Source organism: Dromaius novaehollandiae, chromosome 15 (assembly GCF_036370855.1).
Source record: "Dromaius novaehollandiae isolate bDroNov1 chromosome 15, bDroNov1.hap1, whole genome shotgun sequence".
Lineage (NCBI taxonomy): Eukaryota > Metazoa > Chordata > Aves > Casuariiformes > Dromaiidae > Dromaius > Dromaius novaehollandiae.
The window spans coordinates 8,915,843-8,937,392 of record NC_088112.1 but is presented as its reverse complement, the minus strand read 5'-3'; the positions used below and the strand labels follow the sequence as shown (position 1 = coordinate 8,937,392).

Below are 21,550 nucleotides of genomic sequence, written 5' to 3'. Positions count from 1 at the left end.
TGACTATTTAGGTGAGTCACTAGTCATTCCATAATTGCACTCCTACTTATTTGCAAGATTGAAAGTTCACTTTATTCTCTGTCAAGTACTTTTACATAAAATCGTGTATCTACCATCAAATCATAGAGAAAGAACGTACATGCATAAAAGCAATTAAAACTTTCAGCTGGGACCCCAACTTCACCCTGACTCACAATATTGGCTTCCATATACTCTTGGTTAGTTTGTAAATCTAGTTTATTCAGTTCTGGGCTACCATTTACATTAAACAACTTCCTTTTTCAAACTGTCCTTTGCTGAGATGCCAAAAACAATGAATAAACAAGTCAAATTTCTAAGTACTAAGACAGCAGCCCACCAGGCCATCTTTTGTTTTCTTCTGAGTATTTTTCTGGCCTGTAACCTTTACAGTCTCCTGTTATATTTGGTAAAGTATCTGTGGCACAGACTGATTTTCACCTCTTTATACAACAACTAGTATAATGGTCAATACTATGCCTAATTGCAGTTATCATAATAAAATTAATTACAAAACAGGCATCTTTTACGTACCTAAATTCCTTCAAAAATTCTTAACTTCATCTCTTAAGAATTAACGGTATTCAGAGCATTTCACATGGACTAGAAAAAAAAGATTTTTTTGACAAATCAGTCATAACAATAATGGGCAATTCTCCTTCAACATACATATTATAAAAAAATTGTAACCATGGGACTGGGGAAATACCTAGTTTTATAAAAGGTCTTTCACAGCTGTGGAATAAATAGACTAGTTTTGCTCTCCTTTCATCATCATAATATGCTTTTGGTTTGATATCAAAAGCACTTGATCACTGCACGTAGTACTGCACGTACCAGCTTGGCCAATCTTCATGCACAGCCAGACACTCTCACCCCAGCACTTCCCCAAACAGTAACAATGAGCAGTGGGTTTTAAAAAACATCCAAATCATGTGCTTGTGTGCATTTCTGTCATTTTTTAATGGAGGCAGGGGAGAAAAAGAACAACAGTAAAAAATGCCTTTCCAGATAGCAAAAAAAGCAATGAAGTCCTGAGGGTCACCTGCAACAACAGCACATTCTGTGCCATTCGTACTGGCAGCTGAGCACATCACTCCACCTTGTGAAAGGGAACTACGAGCACCTAATTTCTGGTAATGCCCTTATTTTCTTTTGCCAGCTTATTAAAATATTCAGTATCAGCAGGTATATATGTAGTACTGAATACCTGAAGCAGTGCTCACAGTATCTGCAGTCATTGCATCATAAACCAGTTGAGAAATATTTGTTAAAAGGCACAAAATGGAATCAAGATTGTAATTTTCAAACTTTTTCAAAAGAGAAGATCTAAGGAGTTTTTTTTTTTCAGAAAATCCAGAAAAAAATATTCTCCTGCATAAGCCATTAAAACTGAAATTGTATTGCTGGCATTTCAAAGAGCCTTCAGTGCTAACAAGCTACAGCTGGGGAGTTCAGCCACAAGGCATTCCAGCTGCATCTGAAACTCCGAATTTGGGAGCAAACACACAAGGGAGGTGAAAGGTCTGGTTTTAAATTTGTTCAGTTGAGGGGAATTGTCACAGACTATCAGACTGCTTCCTTGAGAAACAAACTGTAGGCTCCTGCACAGAAGAGAAGGTATTCAGAAGGCATTAAGTCAACATTTTCTTGCAGTTGTGTGCAAAGCTGTGCAAAAATGGCTATAAACTCCAAAAATTCTGAGGTTGCTAATATCCTGAATTAAATAGCCAGTTGCAAAGGTCAAGGTTACAATGAAAGGAGAAAAACAAATATGCAATGAAAGGAGAAAAACAAATACACAAGGAAAGTTTGCCTCATAGGGAAGATGTTACGGCTTAGAGATAAGTAGCTATTGCTCTACTGCCCACTCCTATGACTCTGCAGAACTATCCAAGACATCAAAATATGCATTTTTCAAAGACAAAGAGGAGAAATGGTGAAGTCAACACTGATTTGTGCTGGTCTCAATTACTCTCAACAGTACAAATTGAGCTGCCTGTGATTTAGCTTTAAAATCCAAGTTCTGGTATTTCCAAGGTAAAAAATGTGAAGCATAGATGTTTGCTAAAAGAATATGCTGGAATCCTTTAGCATTGAAAGAATGCTGGATAATTGTGAAATGCCTTTATTCTTAATTTAAAAAACAAGAATATACCATTAATTACTAACTACTACATCAGGCACTGAGTAACAACAGGTTAGCAATTTTAAAATCTACCTAGTTAAAAGGATTTCATGGCACTAAGTTTTCACTTTATGAAAGATTGTAGCAGCGTTTCAAACATGTACACTAACTGACATACTACTAGTTAAAACAGTGAATTTCAAAGCGGAATAAATCTGAGAGCAGAAGCTGCTATCTGCTGCCTCAGAGTGCCACTTAGGCGCTCCGCAGAACGCCGCTGCTCTCAGGATCTGCGTTTTTGCAGCTATTTATAGTTCCCGAGCTCCATTTGCCAGCTTGAGAGGCGGCAACCAGCAGGGGGTAAACACAGTAACAGCAATGGCAGCAGTAAAATAAATATTGGAAAAAATGCCAGTCATTCTGCTGGAGCAGTTCAGAGACTGCGTTACAACCCTCCAAAGGGGTTACTATGTTCACTGTGGCTGTGCAGCCTCCTTTCCACGGGTAACACAGGTATTCAAACATTAAGCAATGTATTTCCTGACAGAGTAATGCCACGGAGTTACCCTAATCTATGCCAGCTAAAGACCTGGCCTTGTGCTTTTGCATTTAACCAGTTTCATAAAATTACCCGGATCTGTAGTCCTTATTCCATGCGACCTTGCCTCTGTGCACGCTCTTTTAGTGCCTCTGTCTAAAGCAGTATGTTTTCCCTTGAGAACGCAAAAGCATTTCTACCTATAGTTAATCTTTCAAGGCAGTTACTTCAGTGAAGCGTCGTTCACTCATAACCCTTTATTCGGCTCTATACTGTCGCTATTTTCCTGAACAGCACACTATAAACTTAGGACACTCTCAGTGCTGGGCCCAAAGCCTACTAACAGCCACACAAAGGAGGTGCCATTAGGCTTGCTTGTAACTATTAGCCAAAGATGACACAAGATTTTTTTCTGGTGGCCTAAAATTAAATCTGAATAACCGCCAATCATCTCTCTTGAGAAAATCATTCAGGGTGCAACATGTTTTGCACATTCACAAAGGCTTCTGAACCACTGCCTTTCTTGGTAGATATCGCATCTGGTTTTGGGCAGGCAAAAGAGGACAGGCAAAACTTCTCGCTTTTCACCTCCCTCCAGGTCCTGCCTCCTCCTACCTGCAGCGGCTCAGAAGGGAAGGCAGCAGCTCTCCCCACCTTCCCTGGGCTACCTGCTGCTTCTCCATGTCACATGTTCACACTTACATCTCCCTTCTGAGCACATTTATTCTGTGTGGGTTTTTTTTTTGGGTTTTTTTGGTTTTTTTTTTTTTTTTTTTTTTTTTTTTTTTTTAGACCTTTGGGGCTGGCAAAGAATTTTAAGCTAAACTATAGAAAAGCTACTCTTATAACAGAATAAAGAAAGTTAATGCAGGTGATATATCAGTACGACCAACACCTGTAACAGGTAAGATTTTCCTGTGTAAAAAAGCTTAATTGAGCATGGACAATAAAGTAGCTCTGTAGCACAGTTACATTTTCATATACATCATTAACACCTATTTTTCTTGTGGGATGTAAAAAAATGGTTATCGTTCAAAGGTAGTGGTAGATCCTCAAACTTGACAAACTTTTGTCATAGCATAGCACTGAATTTTTCATCTATCGAATTATTAAAGAGCTCCTGCACTATTGCCCCCTCTCTTGCTTCCTCCAAGCCTGAAGTGTTCTTTCAGGTGCTGTTAATGTTCCAAAAAAGCTACTTTCAGTTCTTTCCTGGGCTCCACGTACCTGAGATCTTTTGATCACAGCCTAGAGCAAGTTTTCCGAAGAAACAGGCCAGGGTGGGCCAGGACAGCCCCGCGGGCCCCACGCTGCTGGGCCCCTCTGCACAGGCAGGGTCGGCTGCGAAGCCGTGGCCCCGGCACCACCCGCTGCCTTTGAACAGCTCCTCCTTTTTCAAACGTTACGTGGGAAGCTAGCCCAAAGCTGCCTGTGTGGAGGGGCCCGGGAAGGCAGGCTGTGAGGGCTGTGCACGCTGCCTGCGTGATTACAGCTGAAAAGGCCATGTGCTTCGTTCGTGTGCGTGCGTCCGCTGAAATCCTCGCAAGCCTCACTTGCTTCAACGACAAACAGAGAGTGACTCTCTGGCCTCACGATAGTATGATTTACTGTAATATTCTTTTCTTTTGGTTGTTTTTTGTTAAAATTTGGCCATTCTTCCTTTTATCTTTGGATGGATGCGTGAGACCCACATTTTCCCTAAACTTAGCAGCAAATCTTGAAAAAAAGATCTTTCTGTGAAAGGAGTTAAATGGTCCATTCTTATTTCAATTATTTTCAGAAAATTCCTGCTGTTGCAACATTAAATAAAATCTGATATTAATGAATTCTGTCTGTAGGTGGCCTATTCCAATTCGTATCCCATTAAAAAATTGCGAACAAACATGTCTGCTTTCCCCTCTCACCATCTTTTGCTCCTCCACTCAACACATAAGCAACTGCTTGATTACAAAGCAACTAGCCAGAGCAGTAATTGTTTCTCAGGCTGCTGAAATTACATAGCTTTTTCTTTATTGCAAAAATTCAAATATATAGAACTTTTCTTTCCTTTCACTCACCCAAAAGAGAAGAAACGTGATACTCTGATAACTCTTCTGGAAGAATGAGTGCAAGATTTTTGGAAGCCTCTTCAATGATACTCAGTAACACTGAAACAGAACAGCTGAAGAGCTTGCAGTGTAGCTGTCTCTTGGCAGTAATCATTTACTCCAGCTGAATGCTAACAGCAATCATTTACTCTAACTGAATGCTAACAACCCTTTCTTGAGACACAGTGCTATTATCCTTCCACCTATTCCCTACAGCAAAGTCAATACAGTGCTTCTAAAAATAATAATAATAAACCTTTCTTTTCTCAAAATTGCATGCTGCAAGCTGGTTTAAAGTTGCACATTTTGAGAGGTCAGGGAATTTGGCATGTGAAGGGCTGCGCACTTTCAGTGTCCATACTTATGTGCTTCTGTTCTGCAAGACACTGAGCCTGACTTAATAACCCTGAATTCAGTTCGGAAGCTTGTTTCACTGACAAACCTCTATCTTTAAATATAGCGTAAATATACTGCTGCACTGGGACCTGACTGTACCATTACCTTTTGCCCCATACTCTGGTTACTGTAGGAAGACTTGCTCTCAGGGTCTAGACTGCTACAGCTGCACTGATCTCTACTGTTATGGCTGGGAACCAAGATCTCAAAGCCTAAATATATACCAACTATACCAGGATATCAGAGCTTGTTTTCTTTTCTTTCGTCTTTTTTTTTTCCTAAATGACATCCTCAGATGTAAATTTTCTTAGGTGAATTTCCATCTTTTAAGCAGTAAGTTCACCAGAATAAATACACGAGCTTCACATCACTGTCTCCATCTCACAGGACGCATTCTCAGGTTAAATGACATATTTTATTACTCATTTTTAATCTTGGATATTTCAGTTAATTCAGGAAATAAAGATATTATTGAAATATCTATTAGTGACAGGAAGATTCAAACTACAGTGTACTGTAGGAAGAGTCAAACAGAGCAATTAGCAAGCACAGAAATTGTTTAGGATGAGTAAAGCAGGATATTAAATATCTAGTGAAGAAGCAGTTTGCTCACTTCCCAGTCTGAGCCTCACTTGCAATAGTGCAGGTACGATATACAGAGCACGGCCATAGAGCAGGACATGAGTTCCCAGTTGCAAAAAGGAGCCACTGTCCTGAGCTCTGCCCCTGCCCAAACGTTAAGCAAAGTTTAGCTTGTATTGGCCATACCAACTAATTTATCCTTATTATTGCCAGCAATAAATCTAATTTACATTCCTCATTGCATGAGAGAGAAATACATTTGTTCTTATGCCTTTTGAAAATACAGTATGTTGCACACTGGGGTGGTGAATGGTTCATTGCCTAGTTAACCATGCGCGAACACTGATATTTGTCAGTGTTGCAGGCAGTCAGGCATGTCCGGTTCAGGGCTGTTTAGAACAGATTTGGAATAACATTGAGCAAATAAATGCAGCACTTCATAAAACATTAATGATTGTCATAAGCAATGGAAAACATCACCACATAGAACAAAACAATGGGCTTAAAATGCCCAGAGAGAGAAGCAAAAGCAGTTTCACTTGCAAACTAAATATGCTTTGGAGATTATCTTACAGAGGTCGATAAAATAAGAGGTTTGACAGGTAGCCAGACTATGCCAGCCTTTCTTCAAGGTCTGGCAGACTGTGAGCCAGGCAAGGAATAGCCTGTTTCATGAATGAGTGCTTGCTTACAGAAGTTATCCCAATCAACGTGAGTTACTGATCGGTAAGAGCAGCAAGAGCTTTATAGTCATGGATTAAAATGTATAGGCTTGATGATATATTATGATTTGAGGAGAAATTATGGCATTTTCTGTTCCTCTTAGCTAGCTTAAACTTCATTAGAGAATCAACTAGTTTAATTCTCGTTAAACTATAGATTTATTAGCAATATCAGTTTAGTTACCTGGGAAGGGAGAAAAGAGGATCAGCTGGCAGAAGCTATAGGTGTATCAGGTTACTGCAAGCAACAGCTACAAACTGTTACTATTAGGAAGCATACTTTTAATTTTTGTTGATTGCCATGCCCGTAAATAATGATGTGGAATATGCAGAAGACATGCGATTCCTTCTCAAAGGACTTTATCATCCAAATTAAACAGACAATGAAGCTAAGATTTCTAATAGAGTAACAGAAAAGTACAATCACCAAACCAGTATAACTGATGTTATCAATTACACATTAATATCTCTCACCATCTCATATGAATTGGTGGCGTGTCCAGAAAGAAGCTGCTCTCAGATAGAAGAGGTGATAAGAAAGAAAAAATTCCCAGTAACTTCAATTATAAAAATTCAATTCTCCAACACCAGAAAAGATGCAGACGGCCTGTTAGGCAAAAGATCACCAAGGAAGAAAAGAGGTAGGGGGAAAGACTATGCGAAACGTAGCTGGACATGCATTTTGACGTGCCTTTCAATGCAAGTAACCAAATGCTGACTGCGATGGGTAAAGGCTAGGGGAACAGATTAATAGAAGGAAATGCAGTGACAATTGATTTAGACACACGTTTGAGGTGTTAACACAGGATTCATGTTCCAGCTCTGCCACAAAATTTGTTGACAGCCTAAAGCAACTACTCATCTTCCTGTGCCCCCTTCCTCACTCCAGAAATAAAGGCAGTTCTGCCTCCCTATCCCTAACTTTCCAGTGAAGGGTGAGGTGCTTGTCTGTTTTCCTTTTTTTTTGATTCTTAAATTCCATAGCAACATACATCTAATACGTATGAAAATCTAGGCAGCGATTTCGCAGGCACGACCAGGCTCCATCTCCCTCAGAACATTATAACTTGAAAATAAAGAAGTAACCACCACACAGTTGCCATTTTCTCTCACGGCAGCACTCTCACCGCTGCTCGATGGAGGGTTCCCGGGCGGGGAGCAGGCGTACCTGCCTAAGTCAGCACAAGAAATTAACTCCTTTTCACTAGTTGCAAAACTTTCATCAGAGAGGGAGTTGGGTGTCTCTGTGTGAACAGCGTAGTATTTTGATACAGAAAGCATGTCCTCTGCTTAATGTTTTAGGGTTGGAATAAAAAGTCCTACGTAATTTATATTTGCAGTGACAAGGAGAAAAGTATCTTTGTTTTTAAATGTAGATATCATCTTTAATTCTGCTCTTTTATTTTCCTGAGCAGAAACTCTGCAAAGCTGGAAAACAGACAACTGGAAAACAACTACATTTTAGAGAGTTTCGACTGCATTTAAAACACCGTAAGAGAGCGACTAGAAGCAGGGCACTTTTCTCAAGAGGAGGCAGTGGTGCAGCTCTGGGGAGAGCATCTGCCTCGGGAAGTGCTCCATGCCACGGAGCTGCAGGCAACACCTTGCACAAACTCAGGCTCCCTCCTCCACACTCCCTATTATAAATTGTTAAGAACCATGAGTCATTTCCCCATCAATATTCAGTTAAAGCCCTCATCTGTCAAGCACGATGCCCTATTTACTTCGCTGTATCTGGTAACTAAGCGGTCTATAGGTGAGGAAGAGGTATGGCAAGTGGCTAAACTAGGTTCTCTCCCGCTCCTGTGCGTATCCCCAGGCTGACAGGTTACATTTTATACATGCTTCTTTTTTTAGGTCCTCATGTTTATTTACTGTGATACTAATCCATCACTCATTCAAAGTAGTAGGCATGATTTTGTCAAGTGCAGCAGGTTTTAGACTGTGGCCTAAATGTTTGATTTCTTGCCATCATTTTCCCTATTAAAATCACAGCTTAAATAGAAGCTCAATGCTTCAGACATTTGAGTCATGACCAATTTCACTCCCCTCAATGGTGGATCAGCCACCTTCCCCCGTTGGCTAGCACTGACTCATTCTGTACTTCTGCTGTTTCTATTTTTTACTCCTTACAAGCATTAACTGAATGTGAATATTGGTTAGGTGGAGGTTTTTAACCTCCAAGAACACCCCCATGAAGCTATACTTTCCATTCTTATATTTTTAATTTTTCTTTTGCTTTAATTGAACATAATTGCTTTTATGGTTTAAATTTAAACTGCTTCAAGCTTTTCCATTTGTACAGCTTGGTTCTTCAGTTACATCTCACTTTTCAACTGCTGTGGTCACTAACACCATAAAGATTTGGCCTAACAAAGACAAGGTTTGGCCCACTGTTTCTTGACTATCTTAAAATTTCTTGCACTCGCTCACAGTACTCTGTCCTCTCTGCTTCATGAACAAACTCCCCAGGGTCTGAGCAATTTACAACACTTGGTAAATTTTTCTATTATTCTTAATAAGCTCTCCCTTACAGGAATACTTGCGCCTCATGTTTTCAAGTGCTCTGCAACATGAATATCAATTTCTCAGTATGTTCAGCACAAAGTGTTTCTAGCCTGGCTTTATTTGATTTGTTACCTAGTAAATAGTTGGGTAATCTAAAGCCTTTCCAAGCAGGTGTGGTATCTTGCAGTATGAAGTATATTTTATAGCTAATACAAGATTATCCATTCTCATTAGCTTCTGGGGTCTTGGGCACACATTCATGTTGTGTCATTCAACTTCTGATTCTGCAAGTGCTCCTGTCCGTAACAGGACTCACATATTTCAGTGGCAGAGTATACTGTGAGCAATTTTTTTACATAGATGGCAACTCTGGCTAGAATTTGAGGGGATGGAAAACTTCGGAGACCTGAGGGTTTTTTTTAATTAATTTGATGAGAGAAAACCAACCACAAATCAACAAAATGGGGGGCGGGGGGGGGGTTATCCTGTGCAGTATACGGTCTACATGAGCACTCAAGGGGCAGCATTTCAGTCAGAAGTACTTAACACTGCAGAAGGGACAAAGCCCAACAACAGTCATGTCAACTTTAAATACAATACCCCCCAGAGGAGTTACTGTACCATAAAGAACTTCTCAGTGAAGGTCTGTAGCTTTTTTTTTTTTTTTTTTTTTTTTTTTTAATTAGGAAATGGAGGTTGAAAATCCTTCACATCTCCCACATTATATATAAACCAAAATTCTGGGGGGTTGGACTAGATGATCTCCAGAGGTCCCTTCCAACCTCAACCATTCTGTGATTCTGTGCTTTTTTTTCCAGCATGGAAATAACAGAGGAACAGAAAGAAATTGAGAAACTACCTAATGAAGAGCATAAATCTTTAACACTAGACTATGTATATCACATGCCAGATACTCAGCTGCCAGAAAGCACTGTAGATCCATGGAAAACAGCTCAACTACAGCCATTTACATCAGTGGAAAATCAGCATTGAAATGTTAATTTAATAAGGTTGCACTGGAAATAAAAAATTCCCAGCTAAAAACCTGCTTTCCCTCATTCCCCATTTGAACACAACCAGTTGGCCAAATACACCTCACAAGATAACGAGTAGTAATCTCCCTAAATGTATGGTAGTGTGCAGGACAAGAGGGTCCACATTCTTCCTTTGTGTAAAGCAGTAGTAACTGATCAGGAATTTTCGGGGGGGGGGGGGGGGGGAGGGGGGAAAGCAGTGGAAAATGTCCTTTTTGTTGCTTGCAAGCCAAAGTATTACTCCATTTTTTCATAAAAATCTTGTTCCTGGAAGTTCTTTTAGAGGAAATTTAAACCTCCACTTCGCAAAATTTACTCTTCATTTTGTGTGGAAGCAACTTCTCTTCTCCATCCCATTTCATTCCCCCATCCTCCATCTCTGCTTCTACTCACAGCTCCACTAGGAATAACCAAGTGTCCCCTAACAAAGCTGCGTCTTAATCTGTCTCCAGCTATTCTGAGTGGGGGAGACAGTACTCCAAATTTCAAAAATAGCTTGTCAGATCAAATTTATATCGATGAAATTTCAAAAAACATGATGCAAATCTCCTAATGTCATTGAAAAGGTTCCCATTAATTTCAGAAAGTTCTGCAGCATGCCTTTAGCAATAACTTCCTCCTTTTTTTTTTTTTTTTTTTTTTTTTACCCATATATCTCAGTTCACGAAATATATTTTGGGTCAAAACTTTTTCATTTAAGAGATTTGTTGAGCAGCAGCTTTATCTCTAGGCCTCTCCCCAAACCTTTAACTACCAGTTTATTTCAGATAAATTTTCTCTGTGACAACTCTCCGAGGTTTGCTGCAAGTAGACCTGAGAGGTGGAGAGGTATCCAAAAATAGGGATGTCCCACCGATGTTTAGCCTCTCACTTTGACTGAGTTTGCCTCTTCAGTATTTGCTCCTGTTTAAAATTTAAAACTTTCCTTCTTGCTAATATATTGCTTGATCACTTCTACAGTGGGCACACATATTCCAGTGAAGCAGTACAGGCATCAGAGGGGCAACTGCCATAAATATTATTCAGACAGTAGAAATCTGAAATATAGAACCAATGGCAATGTAATAAACTACTGCTGGAGCATGGTGAAAAGGGCAGCTACCCTGAGGACAGGGACACCAAGTGAAAGAGAATGTGCAGTTGCTTGTAAGTGCAATGAAATATGTAGTGCAAAAAAAGATAAATGTCAAAGACAAAGTTACAGTGGCCTGAGCTTATTACTACATGTTCTTCAAACAGGTAAAGCTAGAAGGCATATGCTAATGGTGCAGGAAGAATCACGTGCTAAGGGAGAATGCGTCACTGCTATCAAACAGCATTAACACCATTGCTTAGAACGTTAAGTGCGTAGTTTTGCGAGCACTGACTTTTCAGCACCGAATTGCTCCAACACTGCAGTGGGAGCACACTCTCGACTGCACATCAAAGAGTGCCCGCCCCGTGAAAGCCCAGGCACGGCAGGTCTGATCGCTGTTCACATCAGGGTTTATCAGTCAATGCTTCTCCTGCCTCACTGTTTTACCCAGTGGAGATATTTACAGAACAATTTTTTCAGAAGAACTTAGTATGTTTTAGACCTCTTCTCTCACACTCAGTCAGAATTGGCTGATGGCTTCGAAAGGACTCTCCCAGGGACACAGACATTGTAAAGTGCATAGGCATTACTTCCTTCAGCAATGCAAGTAAAGAGAATCAGATCTAAGTACCACGAGCAGCTGAGAAAGCTCTCTGGACTGCCAGCACTGCCCTCACTGTAACTAACCCACTCGTAGGAACCACTGCTAGATTTATCACCCCTTTAATACACAACTCACTTGTCTCTAAACAGCTGACAAGCTGCACTTGGGATCAGGTTAGTACCTCACATTTCATTTCAGGTGTTATCTGTGCATATCTTGTAGGTTCTATTTCTAGTCAAAATTGATTTTTTCCCCAGATTTGTCTTTATAATAATTGTGATACATTATGCATTCAATATCTCATTGTAAAAGTATTATAATAATTATGTTTCAAAAGCCATAATAATTACAAACATATAGGTTATTAATTTCAGCCACAGTTTAGGATCAAAGACTCCCCCAGTAGAAGTCATAAAAGTCATAAGCATACTCATTTTCACCAGATCATATTCACACTTTTGATATGTAAACCTGATGACAACTGCCATAACTCCAATTCTGCAAATATTGATACAAAAAGCAAGTACCAAAGATCAGCTTTGTAACTTAAAATTACCCCACTCACCAAATATTCATATTTACCTCTACAATTAATCATTCATCTGGGAGGGAAGGTCTTACAACTGAGTCTGCTTCTACCATGTTTATTACAACAAGGAAGGCTCCAGAGGAAAAAATTTAAATAGTTATTAAGAGATCATATTTTCATTGCTCAGTTTACAGTCCAGGTATGCTTTCACTTACAGCTGACCAGTGGAACTGAAAAAGACTACAGAAAAGAACTGGCAGCACCTCTCTTTCTGGCTGGTGTCAGAGCAATGAAGCCAGTCTAATTCACAGCAGTATAGTCAATTGAAGATGACCATTTGAGGGTTCAAATCACATATTTAGAGCTTTGATGCCATAGATTAAATAATGAACTTTTTTACTTCTGAAAACATTAAAATGAATCTTTCTCAAAAAAACAGTAGATTATTTTTCTCAGCCACTTAAAACAAACACTAGCTAAAATTTGTCAAATACTCAAATTTTTAATCTTTGAAAGATTTAAAAATATATGATAATAGAAGTTGTACATTTCTAAAGAACTCAAAAAATGGAGATAGCTATTTGTCAAAAATGGAAATAATCAGCTGAATAACATAAAAATAACAAAATTTCCTGTATTCAAGACAGGAGCATACAAAAATGTGGACCTGCAAATGCAGAGACCATTGATGAAAAGTTTGGCTCAATCCTTGCAGGCTGATCAATAGCAGATTCATTAAAAATTAAAGATTTGTCTCTAATGGAGCTAGATTTCATTCTGAAGATATCATTGTAGTACCATTTAAAACATAAAAGGCGTTCAGGGGAACTGCTCTGTATCGCCTTTGAAAGTGAAACCATTTTAAAAACCAAGTCCAATTGATTTATAGCTTTTGTTAATGAAAGAGTAGAGGCCAGGAATGGAGGTACTAGCAGCTTTTCCTTCTTCCTTTTTGATTGCCATTTCCTGTTTAGTGCTTCATTGCTTTATCTAAAAATATTGTCAAACTATTTGCATTAACAAATAGGCTTTTAAAATATTTTCTTGTTAAAGTATTTATTTTCCTATAAAAAATAACAACCCCATGCATATGATCTGGTATCTTTTATATAAAACACAGATCGGAGAAACTCTCTCCTGATGTTTAAATGGCATGTAATAGCTTCCTGATTAAGCTGAACCTTCCCAGTCTCCAATATAAGTAATTTTCATGATTTAGTCACCAAACATGAACAATTTTAGTGTGTTACAATGAAAATTTTACATACATAAATATTGAAAATGTACAAATAAAAGCTTGAATAAGCAAATATAATATAATTTACTTTCACTATTTTTTCCCTTGGATATAAATTTGGTCTTTATTAGCAACTTGTCATTTATCATTGGGATAAGTGTCACTTTGAGTTCAGTTTTAATTTTCTTAATATCTCACTGAATGATTCTTCCATCTAGTATATCATTTAATTACCTCTTATTAGCAGATAATTTTGCACTGCAGTTTGATGTACCTTAAAACTCTAACTTGTATTTATCAGTCTGATTGTTTCTGAGATGCTTACAGTTTCATTAAGTTTGTGATGAGTGTACTATGTCACATAGGCCTGTGAGCTTTGAGTTTTCTTTAGTTGTTACTTTCTCCGAGAGTTCAATTGGCTTTTCAGCCCTTATCGTACCCCTCACAGATAGCTTTTCTGTGAGGTTCCTGGTGTTTTCCATGCTTTTATTCCTGCTTCTATGACCTCTACTGGTATTTGCCTTGTATTGCACCACACATTTACCTTATTGAATCAGTTGCCATTATACTGGACATGACAAGCACTTTCACATATTAGTCTTTTACTGGTGAGATTCTTTGTATGAAAGTGACCTACACGCACACACTTTACTTTTTAGTCAGACTTTGTATCTCCTGGCTGTATTCATGATGCAGCAAAATTGCATGGCACCTTTCTGTACTTTCTCTGCGATGATTCTACACTGCCAGTCCCTCACCTCTAATTCCTAAAGTATTTTAACCATATAAGCACTAGACATTAAAAAAATGAATCCTTTCATAGAGGTCATTTCAATGGGATTCACCTGCTCAAAAAATAGCTATTTAAACATTTGTTATTTGACAGAAACCTTTTACCTCTGGTCCTTCCAGACACTGAGAGAGACAAGCACTCTCCAAGGGAGAGCCGCACAGCCTGCGTTAGCCAGCATAGGCTAGGATGAAAATCCTTCATGCTCTGTAGATGGACCTAGGTGTCAGGTTCCACCTTTTGATAACTAAACTTGGGGATATGAAACTCCTTAAGTTTGACTAGGGTAACTATCTCATACACCATCTCATATCTAACAGACAGTTCCTCTTTTGATCACTTTAATTCAGTATCTTCATCACCATTTTAAGACTGATGTAATGCAAAACTCAGATTTTAGCTTTCTAGCAAGCATCTGAGGAGCCACTGATTACGCCCAGATCTCTCGCTTTGGAATGCTTATAGACATGCTATGTGCTCACTAATGCTTCATATCCAGGAAAGTCCATGCTGTTGCTATACTAGCGAGCAGGTAATCTATGATGCTGTTGGTAAGCACAAGCACTGATAAAAAAGAAAGAAAGAGTTCCTTTACAGAATAGAGGGAGAATAGAGTAGACAGAGACATTGCATGACCTTGAAGAAAAGCCAGAAAATGAGAGATGTAGTTCTAAAACTTTGCTGGACAGGAACTTGAAATTACAAGGGAAAACTGTTGGCTGTATGATTCCTGTTTTTAAGAAGGCAACAACTGAATGATGTTCTTTCAAACTGTGTAAATGCCAGCTCTATCATCAATTCACCCATTCTTAAATACTGCTACTTATCAGAAAAGATCTTCGGACCTGGCTGACAAGCAAAGAAACAGAGGGTGTATAGGGAAATACATAGGTAATACAGAACAAATAGAAAAAGCTAAGGGAGGCAACAAGGGAGAAGAAAGTGATTCATTGCAGAGAAGTGAAACAACAGGATAGCATTGCAATTATGCATACATGCTATAGTACTCCCAGAATCAAAGCAGATGGTGTAACACTCGCCCTGTTAAAAGCACAGGAAATTTTTGCAGCACACTTTTAAAAATATAATGCTAAAAATTATGATTCCAGTGTGGTGTTCTTGCTTATTTAAATTTATAAAGTCTACAGGTATGAAAAGAAACCTAGTCTATGAAAAGGGTATTGACTAGGAATTCAGGAACACTAGCTTCTGTTCTATCACAGATGTGCTTTACATGAGCCATTTCCTTCCTTGGTGGTGTTCTTTTCCCTCTTTGCACCTACAGACCTGCCCTTGTGACTGCCATTTATTTGCTTTTCACCTAAACTGCAAGATTCAGAGGAACTTCATGTTTTCACATGGCTGTACATCAGCCTGAGACACACTAACATTTTCATCAGCAAAATTTGGAAAGGATAAAGCACCGATATTCTCTGACAAAACAAAGTTTGGTTGAAGGTTACCAACTAGCTCCATCTGCAATCTGTAATTATCCATCTACATGCAATCCTTGGTTTGCCCACAGATTTCCTGTAGGATCTCTTACAACTCAATCCTGCAGGCTTTGTCTCTAAAATGGGTAATAGCAACATTTCTTTTTATTACTTAAACTCAGTCTTGGGGTCAGATCTTCCTGCCAGTAAGTGATTCTTCAGTGTTCTGTCCAGTTGGATTTGGCAGTATTTGAGGCAATACGAGATAGTAATAATGATAAGCAGTTTGAGAATCAGATACGTCAAGCTTAAAGGAAGGTATTAAGAATCATTTTATAAAAATCAAGACAGGGCTTAAAATATCATTTGAAAAGGTGTTGTGGCAATACTCTAAGAGTTGTATGCATGGACTAAGCATGGCTCTAAAATGTCTCCATTATGTTAAGGTCACAAACCTAATTTTGGTTTCATTCTTGATATAAGTGGTGGCCACACCTGGACAAATTGTTGCCTTGCACAACAGGCTCTGGCACATGCACTTTCAGTCAGTAGAAACAAAATTAAAAAAAAACCAACACATCACTCTCACAGTTATCAGGTAGCAGAAGAACAGCAGAAGTCACATACATAGTAACAACAACAACCACCATGGTAAAAATAGAAACATTTTGAAGCATTCTGATCGCTGCTTGAAAGCAAATCAAAGCTGCTATTTTTAGATCCTGGTTGTAACAATTAGGATTTTCTTGCTTGAATTGCAACTGTGGAACTTTCTACCCCTTTCTGCCACGTACACACACACATCTGCTGTGGGTCTGCTAACATATGGTGTTTCACTAATTAATTGCTAACTATCAGTCAGGCTCCTACTGTTCACATCAAATAGCAGTACCCTCCCAAATGCTTCACAATAACCATCGTTTCACAGATTCACTGCAGCAGCCACTGTACGGTCAGAAAGCAGTTCTCCATGGCAGAAATACAATAGGTGTCTGGTCATTTAAAGACTGGGTCTGTTTGAATATTGTGGGCTCACTATTACATAACAGGCAAACATTAGAATTACAAGTGCATACTAATAAATACCTGCAAATGGAAAAGCTGTAACAGTTCATTAGCTTGGCTCCTCTGAAGAAAGTAAAAGTATGGACAACGCTGTGACAAATCATGGGCAGTACAGCTTCAAGACCACATTGCAAAAGGGAAGTGGATTAGTGTGTGGCTTCTTTTTGCTAACTGATGAGCTGTTGAAATGTCCATGTCTTATTTTATTGTGGGACATAAGTTATTTCTGCACAAGCTTTTTAGGTATTGTACAATGTCCAGTGGCTCCTACAGTTCTCAAATGCAAAGTAGATGTGGCGAAGTGGGAGCAAATCCCTCCAGCTGTCACGCACCTTCTAGCAGGTTCACCTCAAAAAGCAGCAGTTCCAGAGTCACTCGCTCTGAGCGACCCAGCTGAGAACACACTTCACCCAGAGCGTAAATACCACATCTGAGCCAAACGCCACACCGACATAGTGACAGGAGCATGGGCCTCTCTATACCTTCTCAGCTGTGCATTTTTCAAAGGCATGAAGATGTACCATAGTAAAAGCCCAAAACACTCGTGAGGGGAAGGAGCAGCTGTGGACTCCATTCACTGGAATCAAAACTGAAAATTCTGTTCCCTAACTCATTTTTTAGAGAACAACTCACAAGTGCACTACACTTCTGTTTATGTGTGTAGGTGCTCACGGCACTTGAGAGCAACTTAATTTCTTCTGCACTGACCTTACCTCACACTGCAACTATACTATTAGACTAAGCAAGGATCCATGCAGTGGCCCAGGGGTCTGCATGCCATCAGCTATCATATTAAATTCAGGTTTGTTTCAAAATGAGGCATCAAATAAAATTAAACCTTGATGAAGCTGTAGGTTAACTCAGCATATAATATTTTGCAACTGTATGCATAGTGTATAGCAGGATCTGTTTTAAACTCTGGGCAGGCAGTACAGGATTAACCTTCTTACAGACAGGTGTTTCAGACAGTTGAAAAGGTAACAACTGACAAATAGAAAAAGAAAAGTAATGTATCACCTTGATACAAATTATGGGAAATAAGCCAAGAAATATATGGCACTAAAGTCTGTCAAGCCGTTACTCCATCTAATATCATAGCTTGGTATGAAACAAATGAAACCATTCAGAAGTACTTCAGAGAAGAACCCAGACACAGTTTTAATGAGCAAAGTAACTTGGTGATAGGAAAGAACCTTCCTGTCCACATAGTGCATCAGTTTTGTACACTGCCAATCATGGGAAGTGTGGTTGCCCAGACTTGAAGGGCAGTGAAGAGCAGGAAGTCATGACCACAGTACTGACACATATGGAACTGTAAGATCATGTCGTGGTATAATCCAACCCAAAAAGAACATCTGCAGAGACTGACACAGGCAATTGATAAAGTAATAATCACCCATGGACTTCAGAGTTCAGAACTGCACAGTTATTGGGTCAAAATAGAAAGAGTGGCCAAAAATGAAAATGGTCCCTCACATGAATTCCAAGATTAAACCTCCAAAATTTTTAGGAATTTTTGTTCCTAGGGAAATACCGTATTTTTCATGAGAAAGACTACTCAAGACTACCAGCTGTGTTCCTCTGCCTGGAGTTGTTATACCATAAAATTATATTGTGAAAAAGGTGTGATACAATTTGTTTAATATATTTTGCATTTTGCAAAATGTAGTCTTTGTGTCTGTATCTCATTATGACGCATTCTAGCTAAATATAAAATTTATATACCTGCAAGTGAAGGCTTTCTTAATAGAAACACTAACATGACTTTAATTGTGGTATCAAGGTTGTAAGCACAAATATTTTACAATTAAATGGTTTTCAGAGGGATAATAAGACAACCAAAAATATTATTTAATGAAAAGTTGTTAATTACCAACAAGTAAAAGAATTGCCTTTAGAATCGGAATACAGTTACTGAATCTAATTAGTAAACCTCGGTGGTCTTAAGGAAGCTTTGAGATTTGTATTATTTTCTTTAAAATGATGTAAATGCTTTGCCAGCTAAGTAACAAAACATTCAGATAAGAAATGTAACACAAAGAAGAGTCACCTTGAAAAAGGGCTTAAGAAATGAATGGAAGTGCTGCTTAGGTGGTAAGGAAGGTGAGCATGCTTTTTTCCAAAGATTCACATTTATTTTGAGTCCAACTGCTTCAAAGATAGCATGTTAGGCAGGTTAAAGAAAAAGAGAGCGCCACCAGTCTATGAACTGAGGCCAATTCACTGTGGTAAAGCAGAATGGGATTATGTAAGGAAAGAACAGCAATGCCCACAATCAGCAAAGCGAGTTCGTGCACTGTGGGAAGCACCGAGCAATCGGACATCTTCCACACCTGCTGATCAAGGCGGAGGTTTGCAAAGCAGCCTTGGGGACTGAGAGTTCAATGCAAACTCCCATTGTAAAACCCTTCTAGGATGATCCATGAACCCCCTTAGTCTTCAAATTCTGACATTGTTGTTGTCTGTTATGATGTTACTAAAGGAAAGATTAATACTGCAGACTCCATATTAGTGGCTTTTCATGCATATGAGGCAGAAAGAATTGTCTGGCTGTCTCATTCGAGACTGGATTTGAGGATTAACACTTACACTTGTATTCCCACAAACTGCAAACTCTTCAGCTTTTATTAGGATTCATTAGGGGACTAATTGCAAATCCAACCACACTAATTTTAGAAAGAAACTTTTCAAACATTGCCTTGGCCTCACTACCTGTTTCCTGGGACTCCCAAGCAGCCATCTCTTACAATAACAGTTTTATTTCGATTTTGAAAACAGAACATTTGTTCCCATTTTCTAGCTCCACCTATCGGCACTCCATGAAGAAGTTCCTCGTAAAATCCTTTCTGGCCTGTATCAAAGAAGAGTGCTGCCTCTTACAGTACAGCATAGCTAACTGATCTCAAAGAGACGTATCAGACAATATAATATGGTAACAGGTTGGTGCTCTGTTTCTATGACTGGCATGTTAACTATTGATAATCATACCATGAGAGCACAGAAAGAACAGTAAGGAATGTTCAAGTGCACTGTTTTGTTCTCAAAAAGGGCATACAGCAGAAAAACAGCATTTCTGAAAAAGACCCATGTACTTAGCCCCACAGATGTCTAAACCCATTATTAGGTGGTGAAATTTCCCTAACATTTGATTTTTAAAATTACACTGAAAGATGGATGGCATATTAGAGTAAAAATGCAACTGTAGCCTATAGATCCATATTTAGAGTATAATGTATTTCTTTTACCCTTTAATTCTTTTTTGATCAGCCTGAATTTCTGAGCAGTATTTCAAGAATGCAGACTAAGCTGTCTCATTAGGCGAGTCAGCTTCAGGGAAGACATAACATACCCTCAACATCTCTTTTGCTAAAGGGGTTCTTCTGAAGAAATACAATATAAGTTGATTTCTTAGCAGCAGAAGTGCATTTGTTGACTTTGTCTTTAGAGAATGATGCCAATCTCACTTAAAAATTAATAAACCAATAAAAAAAAGCTTTTTTTCCCCCCCTCTATTTCAAGCAACTAGGTTCTTTGGAGACAGAGAAAATTAGAATCTCAGTCAGTGAGGAAGTGCACAATAAGTATAGAAAGCAGTATAGACTTCCCTGGCTGAATATCAGAAATTAAACTAGGGCAATAAACTGCAGTTGAAGCTGCCTTGGTTTAAGGGGTTATTAGGCAAAGAAGTGGACAGTGCATTGTTATTCCCACAACAATGACATTAAGAACCACTAATGAAACAAGCTCACTGGAGAACATCCCAAGTGAGGTAGTCCTACTAAAAGCATAGCAAACCACTGAATTGTGAGGAGCAAATACAGAGCAGGAAATACCCTTTAAAACCTACCCTAGCTGTCTGCTTAGCTATGGCTTTCTTTAGCTTGACTCAGGGTCTCAGTCAGCTCAGTGTATCTGAAGTCCACTTTGTTTCCAGCAGGACAGTTTTAGCATCTCTTTTCTTCTTATCCTCCCTTGTCAAATAGACACTGATACATGAGCAGAACCACTTGAGCTGACAACTAAAAGGGGGGGGGGGGGGGGGGGGGGAAGAAAACCACACTCACATGTACACTGTGATACTGTTTAACTCTCAGTAGAGTTTGTTTACTCCATTTGTCCACTTATTTAGATTTAAATAATGAAACAAAATGCCTATAAATTTTCTGGGCAAACTGCCACTTGCATTTATAGGAGGGTAATGCCTCCAGCAGCAATACAAGTAACCACTCAGGGAGGAACAACTATTCACGCAGAAAGCTCATCTTCACTCCCCACTGTTGTGGAAACACATCTTCAATTCTCTCCAAAAAGCCTATCAGACTGCTGGCTTTTGCATGCCGGCAATTATCAAATACAGTCCGTTTCAGATTGGCTAAGAGAAGAAGTTTCAAAGTCCCACAGACTTTGTAAGAAAAACTACCTATCAGATCTATCTAGTCTGAAACAAAGTGATTCTGTGATAATATCTCATCTAACAGAAGCACGGCAAAAAATGCAACAATGGGAAAAAAAGGGCCTCTCTTAAGTGAACGTGCTCCAACAGAACTGGTGCTGAATCCCTCAAAACCCTGAAATTTCATAAGGAATAGATGTCCTTAAGCGCCTTCAGTAAAATCCAACAAATATACCTGTACTTCCCTGTAAACATGCAGAACAACTGCAGACTAAGGTCCCACCAGCTTTATAACCCACCTCTACATATTAACGTCAGCAAAGTTACAGTACTCATGCTTTGCACTCACCAACTCACAGCTAAAAACGTAAACAGCATGTTTTTCCAATTCAGCCTTTGAGGACCTTTTAA

At 39.0% G+C, this 21,550-nt stretch overlaps 1 long non-coding RNA gene across 1 annotated transcript in view; it reads right to left on the bottom strand.

Moving 5' to 3' along the window:
- Window positions 1-571: 571 nt before the first annotated feature.
- LOC112993676 (uncharacterized) overlaps window positions 572-21,550 on the bottom strand; it is an 89,159-nt gene continuing 68,180 nt past the window's right edge. Inside the window, exon 4 of the long non-coding RNA XR_003261762.2 lies at window positions 572-621. This is a non-coding gene — a long non-coding RNA (uncharacterized LOC112993676). The remainder of the gene's footprint in view (window positions 622-21,550) is intronic.